Source organism: Lolium rigidum, chromosome 3 (genome assembly GCF_022539505.1).
Source record: "Lolium rigidum isolate FL_2022 chromosome 3, APGP_CSIRO_Lrig_0.1, whole genome shotgun sequence".
NCBI classification, from domain to species: Eukaryota; Viridiplantae; Streptophyta; class Magnoliopsida; order Poales; family Poaceae; genus Lolium; species Lolium rigidum.
The window spans coordinates 202,382,632-202,392,670 of NC_061510.1; the positions used below are offsets into that span (position 1 = coordinate 202,382,632).

The 10,039-nt window shown below is 50.0% G+C and overlaps 1 pseudogene; it reads right to left on the bottom strand.

The window, feature by feature from the left end:
• Positions 1 to 520: 520 nt before the first annotated feature.
• LOC124704648 lies at positions 521 to 1,216 on the bottom strand (annotated as a pseudogene).
• Between the last annotated feature and the right edge of the window lie 8,823 nt (positions 1,217 to 10,039).

Sequence of the window (10,039 nt, forward strand, 5' to 3'; positions counted from 1 at the left end):
CTTGCTCGGTATAGAGCTGTACCCTTGGTGAATCATGAATGATGTCAGTTGGTATGACCGCTTCTGCTCCATAAACCATGAAGAACGGAGTGTATCCGGTAGACCGGTTTGGAGTTGTTCTTATACTCCACGGAGCGATGGTAGCTCATCGAGCCAACATCCCGGTGACTTCTCCACTGCATCAATGAGTCTAGGCTTGATACCGGAAAGCACCAAAGCATTCATTCTTTCCACTTGGCCATTGCCTTGTGGGTGTGCCACTGAGCACAAATCCAACCGGATGTTGTTGTCCTCACAGAACCTTTTGAACTCACCTTGAGCAAAGTTGGTTCCATTATCAGTGATGATGCTGTGCGGGTATCCATATCGCAAGATGACATCTTTCAAGAATTTCACAGCTGTATGCCCATCACACTTTGCGATAGGTTTTACTTCTAGCCATTTGGTGAACTTATCCACCATGACCAAGATGTGAGTCATGCTTGCTTCTTGCAGTTTTGAATGGTCCAACCATGTCAAGGCACCAAACGGCGAATGGCCATGTTAATGGTATTGTCTTTAAACCGGATCGTTGGGGTATGATTTTGCTTGGCGTACCTGCGGCAGCCGTTGCATTTTCTTACCAAATCCTCAGCGTTCTCCAAAGCAGTGGGCCAATAGAACCCATGCCGGAATACTTTTGCTACTAGCGCCCTTGATGAAGCATGATGCCCACATTCTCCTTGGTGAATTTCCTCAAGCATTTCTTTCCCTTCCTCCGGTTCCACACATCTTTGAAGGACACCGGTAACGCTTCTCTTGTACACCTCACCGTTGATGAACGTGTATGCTTTGGACCTTCTTTGTATCCTCCTTGACTCGTTTTCGTCAGCCGGCAAGGTGCCGTTGATCAGGAACTCCTTAATAGGTTTAACCCATGACGGTATCTCTCGAACCGAAAACACCGGTGCATCTATCTCCATGCTATCCACCAGCATCATTTCTTCCGGTATGGGTACAGCAGTCCCCGAGCTTGCCGGAGCAGTTCCCGATCTTGCCGGAGCGGTTCCCGAGCTTGCCGGAGCGGTCCCGGGTTCCCTTCATCGATATCCATGGGCACCACGTGTGACTCCGGTACAAAAATTGATTCCGATTCCGGGCTTGGTTTGATCGATGGTACTCTTAAGTGAGCCAAAGCTATTCCGGGAGGAATTTCTTGCCTAGATGAGCCCAGCTTGGACAAAGCATCCGCGGCTTCATTTTCCGCGCGTGGCACATGGTGAAACTCACAACCTTCGAAGAATCCGGCAATCTTTTGCACGTGAAATCGGTACGAGGCCATGTTGGCATCTTTTGCATCCCAATCTCCGGAACACTGCTGTACCACGAGGTCCGAATCTCCATAGCAAATGATCCGGTGCGCACCGATTTCTTTTGCGACCTTAAGCCCATGGATCAAAGCTTCATATTCAGCGACATTATTCGATGCCCTGAAATGCACTTGCAAAACATACCGGAGGTGGTCTCCTTTTGGTGAAGTAAGCACCACACCGGCACCTAGACCCTCCTTGAGCTTGGATCCATCAAAGTGCATTTTCCAGTATTCTATCCTTTGATCTGGCGGTTTGTATTGCATCTCCGCCCAATCAACGAGGAAATCAGCCAAAGCCTGTGATTTTATGGCATCTCTTCTTTCATACACCGGCACGTATGGTGATATCTGGATTGCCCATTTTGCAATCCGGCCGCTGGCGTCTTTGTTGCACATGATGTCGGAAATTGGTGCTTCGCTCACCACCTTCATGGGGTGCTCCTCAAAGTAGTGCTTGAGTTTGGTGGCGGCCATGTACACGCCATAAGTCATTTTCTGGAAGTGAGGGTAGTTTTGTTTTGAGAGGGAGAGCACCTCGCTCGGGTAGTATACCGGCCTGCGGACGGTTTTCCTTCCTCTTCTCTTTCAACTACAACCACTACACTCACAACCCGGTTTGTTGCTGCTATGTATAACGGCATAGGCTCTCTTTCTAGAGGTGAAGCCGGTATGGGCGCTGTGGCTAGCATTGTTTTTAGCTCTTTAAACGCTGCGTCTGCCTGAGGGGTCCAGACGAACGTGTCAGATTTTTTCATGAGAGCATAGAGTGGTAGAGCTTTTTCTCCCAACCTGCTTACAAACCGGCTTAGCGATGCCAAGCTTCCGGTAAACTTTTGCACATCTTTTAACTCTCGAGGGATAGCCATTCTTTCTATTGCCCGGATTTTTACCGGATTAACTTCTATGCCCCGGCTTGATACCAGGAAACCGAGCAGCTTGCCGGCGGGGACACCAAAGGTGCATTTTGCCGGATTGAGTTTCATCCGGAACCGTCTTAGGTTATCGAATGTTTGCCGGATGTCATCGATTAAGGTGTTCTTTACCTTAGTTTTTATCACAATGTCATCCACATAGACTTGCACATTCTTTCCAATTTGATCAAACAAGCACTTTTGCATACAGCGCTGGTACGTTGCACCAGCGTTGCGCAAACCAAAAGGCATAGTGACATAGCAATAAGCCCCGTGCGGGGTAATGAACGCAGTTTTTATTTGATCTTCCTTTTTCAAGGGAATCTGGTGGAAACCGGAATAGGCATCCAGGAAGGACAACAACTCACACCCGGCGGTTGAATCAATCACTTGATCGATTCGTGGTAAAGGAAAAGGATCTCTTGGGCAAGCCTTGTTTAGGTTGGTGTAGTCGATGCACATGCGCCACACCTTCGGAGCTTTTGCCTCCAGGTTCTCATCTTTCTTCTTTTCAACCATTACCGGATTGGCCGGCCACTCTGTGTGCGTGACCTCCACAATGAATCCGGCAACAAGCAGTTTGGTTACCTCTTCTCCTATGATCTTTCTTCTATCTTCAGCGAACCGGCGCAGTGGTTGCCGCACCGGCTTGGCATCTTTCCGGACGTTTAAAGAGTGCTCAGCCAGCTCCCTCGGAACACCCACCAAATCATCAGTTGACCAGGCAAAGATATTCCGATTCTCACGGAGGAAGGCGACGAGCGCGCTTTCCTATGCTTGATCAAGGCCGGCACCGATACGAACGGTGCGCTGCGGGTAAGCCGGATCCAGCACGATGTCCTTTGTTTCATTTGTCGGCTTGAATGCCGGTGAGCCCATGTTTTCACTCATTGCCGCTAAGCTCAATTGTGAGGACTGAGCCAGCGCAACAGCTGTTTGCATTCTTTTCTTTTCCTCCGCGATCACCAGCGATTCCGCTAGGTTTGATCCGGCGGATGCGGTTTCCGGTGAGACCTTATAGTTTCCCACCACGGTCAATGGTCCACGAGGTGCCGGCATCTTCATCTTGAGGTAAGCCGTATGAGTTGTGGCCATGAAGGCTGCCAATGCCGGTCTCCCCAGCAATGCATGGTAGGGACTGTCTAGATCCACCACCTCAAACTCGACATTTTCAACCCGGCAATTGTCACGTCCTCCAAATGCCACGTCCACCCGAACGTTTCCTATCGGGGCGCAGGACAAGCCGGGAACGATCCGTGGAACGTTGTGCGCGTTGGCTGAAGCATGTTTTCTGTTATGCCCAGCGTATGCATGGTGTGCTTGTACATGATGTTTATCTTGCTGCCATTGTCTATCAGCACCTTGCTGAATTTTACTCGAGTCTGCGGCCCTTTCATGATTGGGTCCACAACAAGAGCATATCCACCCGGATTCGGCATGATCTTAGGGTGATCCTTAAATGACCAGGTAATTTCCTGATTGGACCACAACATGTATTTGGGAACTGCCGGCATCACTGCATTGACCTCCATGGAGCGGCGGTGCACACTTTGCCGGTCTGTTGGCTCAGTGACAAAGACAACACAGCACATATGCGGGTCTTCGTAAACATTCCGGCCTAAAGGTGCCGGTGGAGGTGGTTGGTTATCATCTTGCTCCACCCGGTTAACTTGCTGATACTGCTTGCCGGTTTGGCTGCACCGGTAAGGCGTTTGCCCCGGTAAGTGGCGGTGGTGGCGGTAGGCTTGTTGCTGCCGCGGCATGTCTTGTGGCGGTTGTGCATCTTTTACCGTTCCCTTTTGCATCAAGTACTTGGTCCAGGTACAATCCTTCGTCAGATGGTTTGACGGGTGTGCCGGATTCGGTGTGTGCCACCGGCATGGTTGGTCCATGGCAGCTTCCATGGTGTATTTTGCGGGTTCTTGCCGGTTTCTTTTACGGACCCGGGGTTTCTTTTCCACCCATTGTTTCTTAGGACCCGCCCATGGCTGCGATCCGGTTCTTTGCCTCGGCGCCGCTGGCCTCGAGTTTTCCTGCACGGCGGCAACTTGCTGCGGACCGTACCTTCGATCCGGAAAATCTTCCCTTCTTTTGTTATTCCGGTTATCCGGTGTTGCTCGTGGCGCAGCTGTTCCGGCTCGGGTTGCACCTGCCGGCTGCGTTGGGTCTCCCAACGCATAGCTATCCGCCACACGTATCATCTCTGCCAACGTTGTCGGCATGTTCCGCTGCAACTTTTGCCACAACGGTGAACCTCTTACGCATCCATTGCTAAACCAAGCAATGGCCTGTGCCTCGATTACCCCTTCACAGGAGTTCCTTGTGGTGTTCCACCGGGCCAGATAATCCCGGTCTGTTTCGTTCGGGCGCTGTACACACAGAGCAAGTTGATGCGGCCTGTTTGGCCTTTGATAGGTGCTGCTGAATTTGCTCACAAAAGCCTCCTCAAAATCCAGCCAGCCATTTATGCTTCCTGTCGGCAAGTTGTTTAGCCAGATTCTTGCCGGTCCAACCAAAAATGATGGTATGATTCTCACGGCCCAACGCCTGTTTCCTCCTCCTGCTACGGTTCCTCCACCGCCTGCGACATATACCGCGGTCACGTAATCCGCGAGCCAATCTTCCGGCTTCGTAGTGCCATCGTATGTTTTTGTGTCACGGGGCAACGTAAAGTTGCGAACTGGTGGTTTTTCTTTCATGATCCTTGGGCCAAAGCACTTTGGACCTGGAGGACCTTCCTCCTCGATCATTTCCGACAAGTACACTCTATCCAGACGGTGCCTTGCATCCCGTTCCGGTAAGTATCTCTCTCCCAAGCGTTCTCCCAACGGGTTCCGGTATGCTGCCGGTCTTGTAGAATCGGCTTCATCATAACATTCCGGTACCTCGGCCCTTGCCTGCCGGTACCTTGGGGGATCTATTTCCTCCTCATCGTACGCTGCCCTTGCAGCCCGATAATTTTGCCCGGTCTCATATCTACCGGCATGATTGTTTCCTGCATAGCCTCCTCTGGCGTAGCCTCGCTCTGCCCCTTGGCTTTTTCTACCGGCATCATGTTGCCCGGCTTGTTGCTTTCCGGCAAGAACCGGATCGTACACAGTCATCTGCTGCGCATTCACTTCTCTTTCTCTTCTTCTGTCCGGATGGGGGGACGAAGCCTGCCCATGGGACTTGCTACCGGCATTCTTTGTTGAGCGCGCGGATTTTGAGGCCGCTGCCTTGTTCAGCTTAGCCAGCTGCTCAGCGTTCTGCTGCTCAATGGTTTCCAGCAGCTCTCTAACACGCTCTTGCTGTTTTGCCAAAGCGTCTCCGGAAAGCGACTCGCATAGCTCTACGGCAGCTTTAGCAGCTTTTATAGTTTTATCCGGGCTACTGTACTTAGGTTTTTCCACAATGCTAACAGATGCAGAGGTACTCTTGCCGGTAAGAATCTCCTTACGCAAATCTTGATCTAGGTTGCGAGCTTTTAGCCGGTTTGCCGGCATCCTAGCAGCATGTGCGCTAACAGAAGCAAAGCCATGGGCAGCGTTGTACTCACGTAGGGTTAGGTTCAGCTCGCGCTGCGCCCGGAGGATGTCCTTGCCGCTCTCGAGCACCTTCTGGCGCTGCGCCTCCAGCTCCGCCTGAGCCGCAGCCGGATCGACGTTCTGTGCGATGGGGGTGGCGAGGACGTTCATCGCCGCCTGGAGCGGTGTCTCTGGTGGCGCGGATGATGCTCCCGCTGCGCCTGCGTCGCGTTCCAGCGGTGGCTTAGCCGCACGGGTCGAAACCGCGCGACCAGCGCCTTCGCCCATAGCCTCCTTTCCTGCACCAGCCACACCGGTCATCATTACCTCGACGCTGCCGGCGGCGCGGCCAGCACAGAGCCATCTTGGCGGGTCCGGTGCCACCAGCACCGGCGAGAGGCGCTGGCGCACGGGGACGGTGCCGAAGTAGACGCGGTGGCTGCCGAACTCGATGATGCGGCCGTTCTTGGGGAAGACGCCGCCGTTGGCGAAGCAGCCCGCGTTGTCGTTGATGAAGTCCATGGCGTAGATGCGCTGCACCAACGCGGACACCGTACGCTCGCCGGAGATCTCGAGGACGCCCGCCCGAATGTGAACTCCATCAAGCGCCATTTCAAGCCCCACGGTGGGCGCCAACTGTCGTCGTGGTGAACAGACAGATGCCATAGGATGGCTTAGATTGGGGCCGAATGGACGCTAGAGGATTCGGGGGAGGGTTTGTGATCAGGTGTGATGAACTTCCGGATGGTTTCCTCAAGAACTTGGCCAAGGCCAGAGGTTGAAGAAGAAAGACACAAGGAAGAACTCGCTCTAGATCACCATGTTCATTGATTCACACAAATTATAGGTTTCTCTCTATCTGTGTTCCACGCGTACGTACATACATCTGCCCGTGAAGAAGGGCTGCCCCCTCTCCTTATATAGGGGAGAGGGTGGCTTACAGTGCAAGAAACCCTAATGGCATCTTTGACTGGACAAACTACTTTACAAGGCCACTGTACAAAGCTACTTTAATCATAGATGACACCGGGGTCTTCTTTAATCAGGGAGGCTGACGTCCTCCGGCTTCTTTCTCCGTCATCTTCTTCTTTATCGTCAGCCCTTCGTTTAAAGCTACTTTGCTTAGCTCATCCTTGTCTTCTAGCTCCGGAGAGGATCTTTGACCTGCTTTGCCGACAAACCCTTCCTTCCGGTGGCCCGGTACCTTTTCTATCCGGTTCCGGTATCCCTCTTATGAGGATACCGGCTTAGCCTGTTCAGCCAAACGCCTATCTTAGACTCCGGCATGAACATCTAACCGGTATCCTGATGGCTCAAACCATCCGGTTTGGCATGCCTTTGGCATACCGGGGGTCATCCCCCCAACAAAATTATAGTAGGTTACGTGTTGGTTAGAATTAAGAGATAGAGTTTAGCTCGTGCACGGTTGGGTTTTTTCCCAAGTTAGAGAGTCTACGGACTATAAATATGTATCTAGGGTTATTAAGAAAGGAGGACGATCACGTTCACAACAAACCAATCTAGGCGCATCGCCACCCCTTGTTTCGAGGGTTTCTTCCGGGTAAGCGTCATGCTGCCTAGATCGCATCTTGCGATCTCGGCAGTGTCTTGTTTATTCGTTGTTTATGTGTTGCTCGTACTGAAGCCTTGTTGATGGCGAGCAACACCGTTATCATAGATATGTTAGGGTTAGCATCGGTACTTTCTGGATGTATTCGCTTCGTTATGCTATCGCTAGATGTCTGGCTGCCCTTACACCTATCTTAGGTGTAAGGGTAGCACCTTGCTTAGTCTTTATTTAGTAGATTCGATCTGTTACGGTTGTTCCTTGTTCTTCAAGGATTAGTTTAATATCCATATGGTTAGGCCTTGCAAACGGGTTGGATGATCCAGTAGTGCATAAGGTACGGTTTGCTGGTCCTAGAATGGGATGTTCCGAGGATCAACTCCATGTTGGTTTTTAGGCCTTTTCTAGGGTTGGTTTTCTGTCATCTTTCGTATCTGCCAGGCTCAACTACGTGTAGGATGTTCCGGTTATGTGGTGAAAACCCTAAATCATCGTAGATCGTTTTAGCTTAGTATTGATCAAGCAGGACCACCATGTTGTCGTAGATCTAATACGAATCATGGGTGGATCGGCTCCTTGAGCCGATTCACAGGATAACCTGAGAGCCAATCGAGGCTCGTATTTAATGTTTACGTGTCTGCCATGCAGGAAACTAATCGAAGCAATCCATCACCTTCCTGACCAGGTATAGGTCAGGTGACACGCCCTTGCACCAGCATTGGACGTGTGTGCCAGAGCATTGCGGGACGTCGCCCGAGGGACCAGGGCCCACCAGCAGTCCTGGGAGCCTCCCGGCTCTACGTGTTGCTCGTCGCTGCTCGCCGGTGGGTTTTGGTGGTCAACAGTATTATCCCTCATGAAGATTGTGTGGGAGAGGAAGGGAGTGCGACATCCTAGAATTTAACGGCGAAGAAGAAGCTCAAGCGATCGGTGTCTGTTCGTGTGCGGGAGCTGTTAATAAAGAAACGCTCCAGAAAACTTAATAGGATGCACTTGGGCTGGATTAGCGGGCTGTTTCTGGACTGCGGGTTATCATCAAGAAGCGAATATGTTGCATGCACCGGACGGAACGAAAATATACGAAGGGAAGACAACAGAAGAGTTAAACGGTGACGTGGCTGCAGGATATTGCAGAGAATTCTTGTGGTGGGGGATTGCTATTTAGAGATAAAAGATTATAGATGGCATAAACCATATGTGAGGGTTTTGTGATTTTCTAACTTTTATTCTTTTCTTTTTCTTGGCTTCTCTTTGACATGGGTGAGGTTTATTTGGTGTTATATTGAGTTGGGTAAAGGGTTCCAACCATTTTGGGGCAATTTTGGTGCCTAGGTCAAGATTTGATATTTTGGCTAAGTGCCACATATGCCTCTATGCATATGCTTTCTTCGATTTTTGTTCTCTTTTGGTTTCACCAAGATTTGAGTGGCAAGTCTTAAATTAGGTTTGTTGAGGTATTTCAAATCATCTACTCAAAGTAGACCAAGCAAAGTTCATTATTTGCAAAAAGTAGCCATAGGCTTGCATATGCCTCTTTCTTATTTAAGATCATTTCTTTTTGTTTTGTTTTTCAAAGGTTGGTGAGAAGAGGGATGAGGTTTAGGGTTTGGTAAGTTGTGCAATGGTTCACCACCATTTAGCAAAGTAAGAAAGGTAGGGTTCAAAATTTACATATTAGGGCTATATGCCCACATATGTCTTTTTACTTTATTTTGGGGTTTCTCAAAATAGATCCACTTAGTTTTGAGAAGGTTAGGGTTTAGGGTTTTGGAAATGTGTTCAAAGTGATAAACACACAATCATGGCAAAACACAAGTATTAGGTATGAGCACTAGGCATAGCACCCAATGCAAGAAAAGTTTTTGTTGGTTCTCATTTTTGGAAAAAGGAAATTTCATTTTCTCTTTGTTTTAAAATTTGGGATGTTACAAACCCTTCCCCCTTAAACAACTCTCGTCCCGAGATTTTAAGAAAAGTTAGGTTCCTAAGAGAGATTGGGCGATATGATTTAACAGGAAAACATACTTGGCATGCACTACAAGAAAAGTTGCCATGGCCGACGAAGTTGAAGTCGCGCCGTGGTTGCTGGTGTACCATGACCGACGATTTTGGGTCTCTCCGTTGTGCATGTCAAAACGTTTTTTTTCTCATTTTTGAGGCCACCTAGCCCAAAGAAAACGGCCAAAACATTGCGTATGGTGGCCCGGGACGTGGTGCATCTCGAATTCTCGGGTTCGCCGGCCGAGTCAACGCAAATCCGCACCGCCGAGGGATGTAGGGCCCAGATGGCAGCCTCTCTGGCATTGTTTTTTTTCTCGATCGCGCCATCTCGTTCAACGCTCTCCGATCGAGCCGTTTACGATGCGGGATCATGGGTCCCGCATGTCATCCTCTATGAACCAAAATTCTTTCTATTCTTGGATTTTTTTGACCCCCGATTTCCGGCTACTTCCTTTTTCTTTTGATCCCTTGCCGCCTTGGAAACGTTGAGACCGCTGCTGCTAATTGGGACCCGCATGTCATCCTCTATGAGAAATCAACTTTCTTTTCTTGGAGTTTTTTTGGCACCTCAAATTTGGTCACTTGCCTTTTTCTTTCGATCCCCTGCCGCCTCTCAAACGGTGATACCGCTGCTGCTAAATGGGACCCGCATGTCATCCTCTATGTACTATAAAACTTTCTTTTCTTGGATTTTTTTGGCACC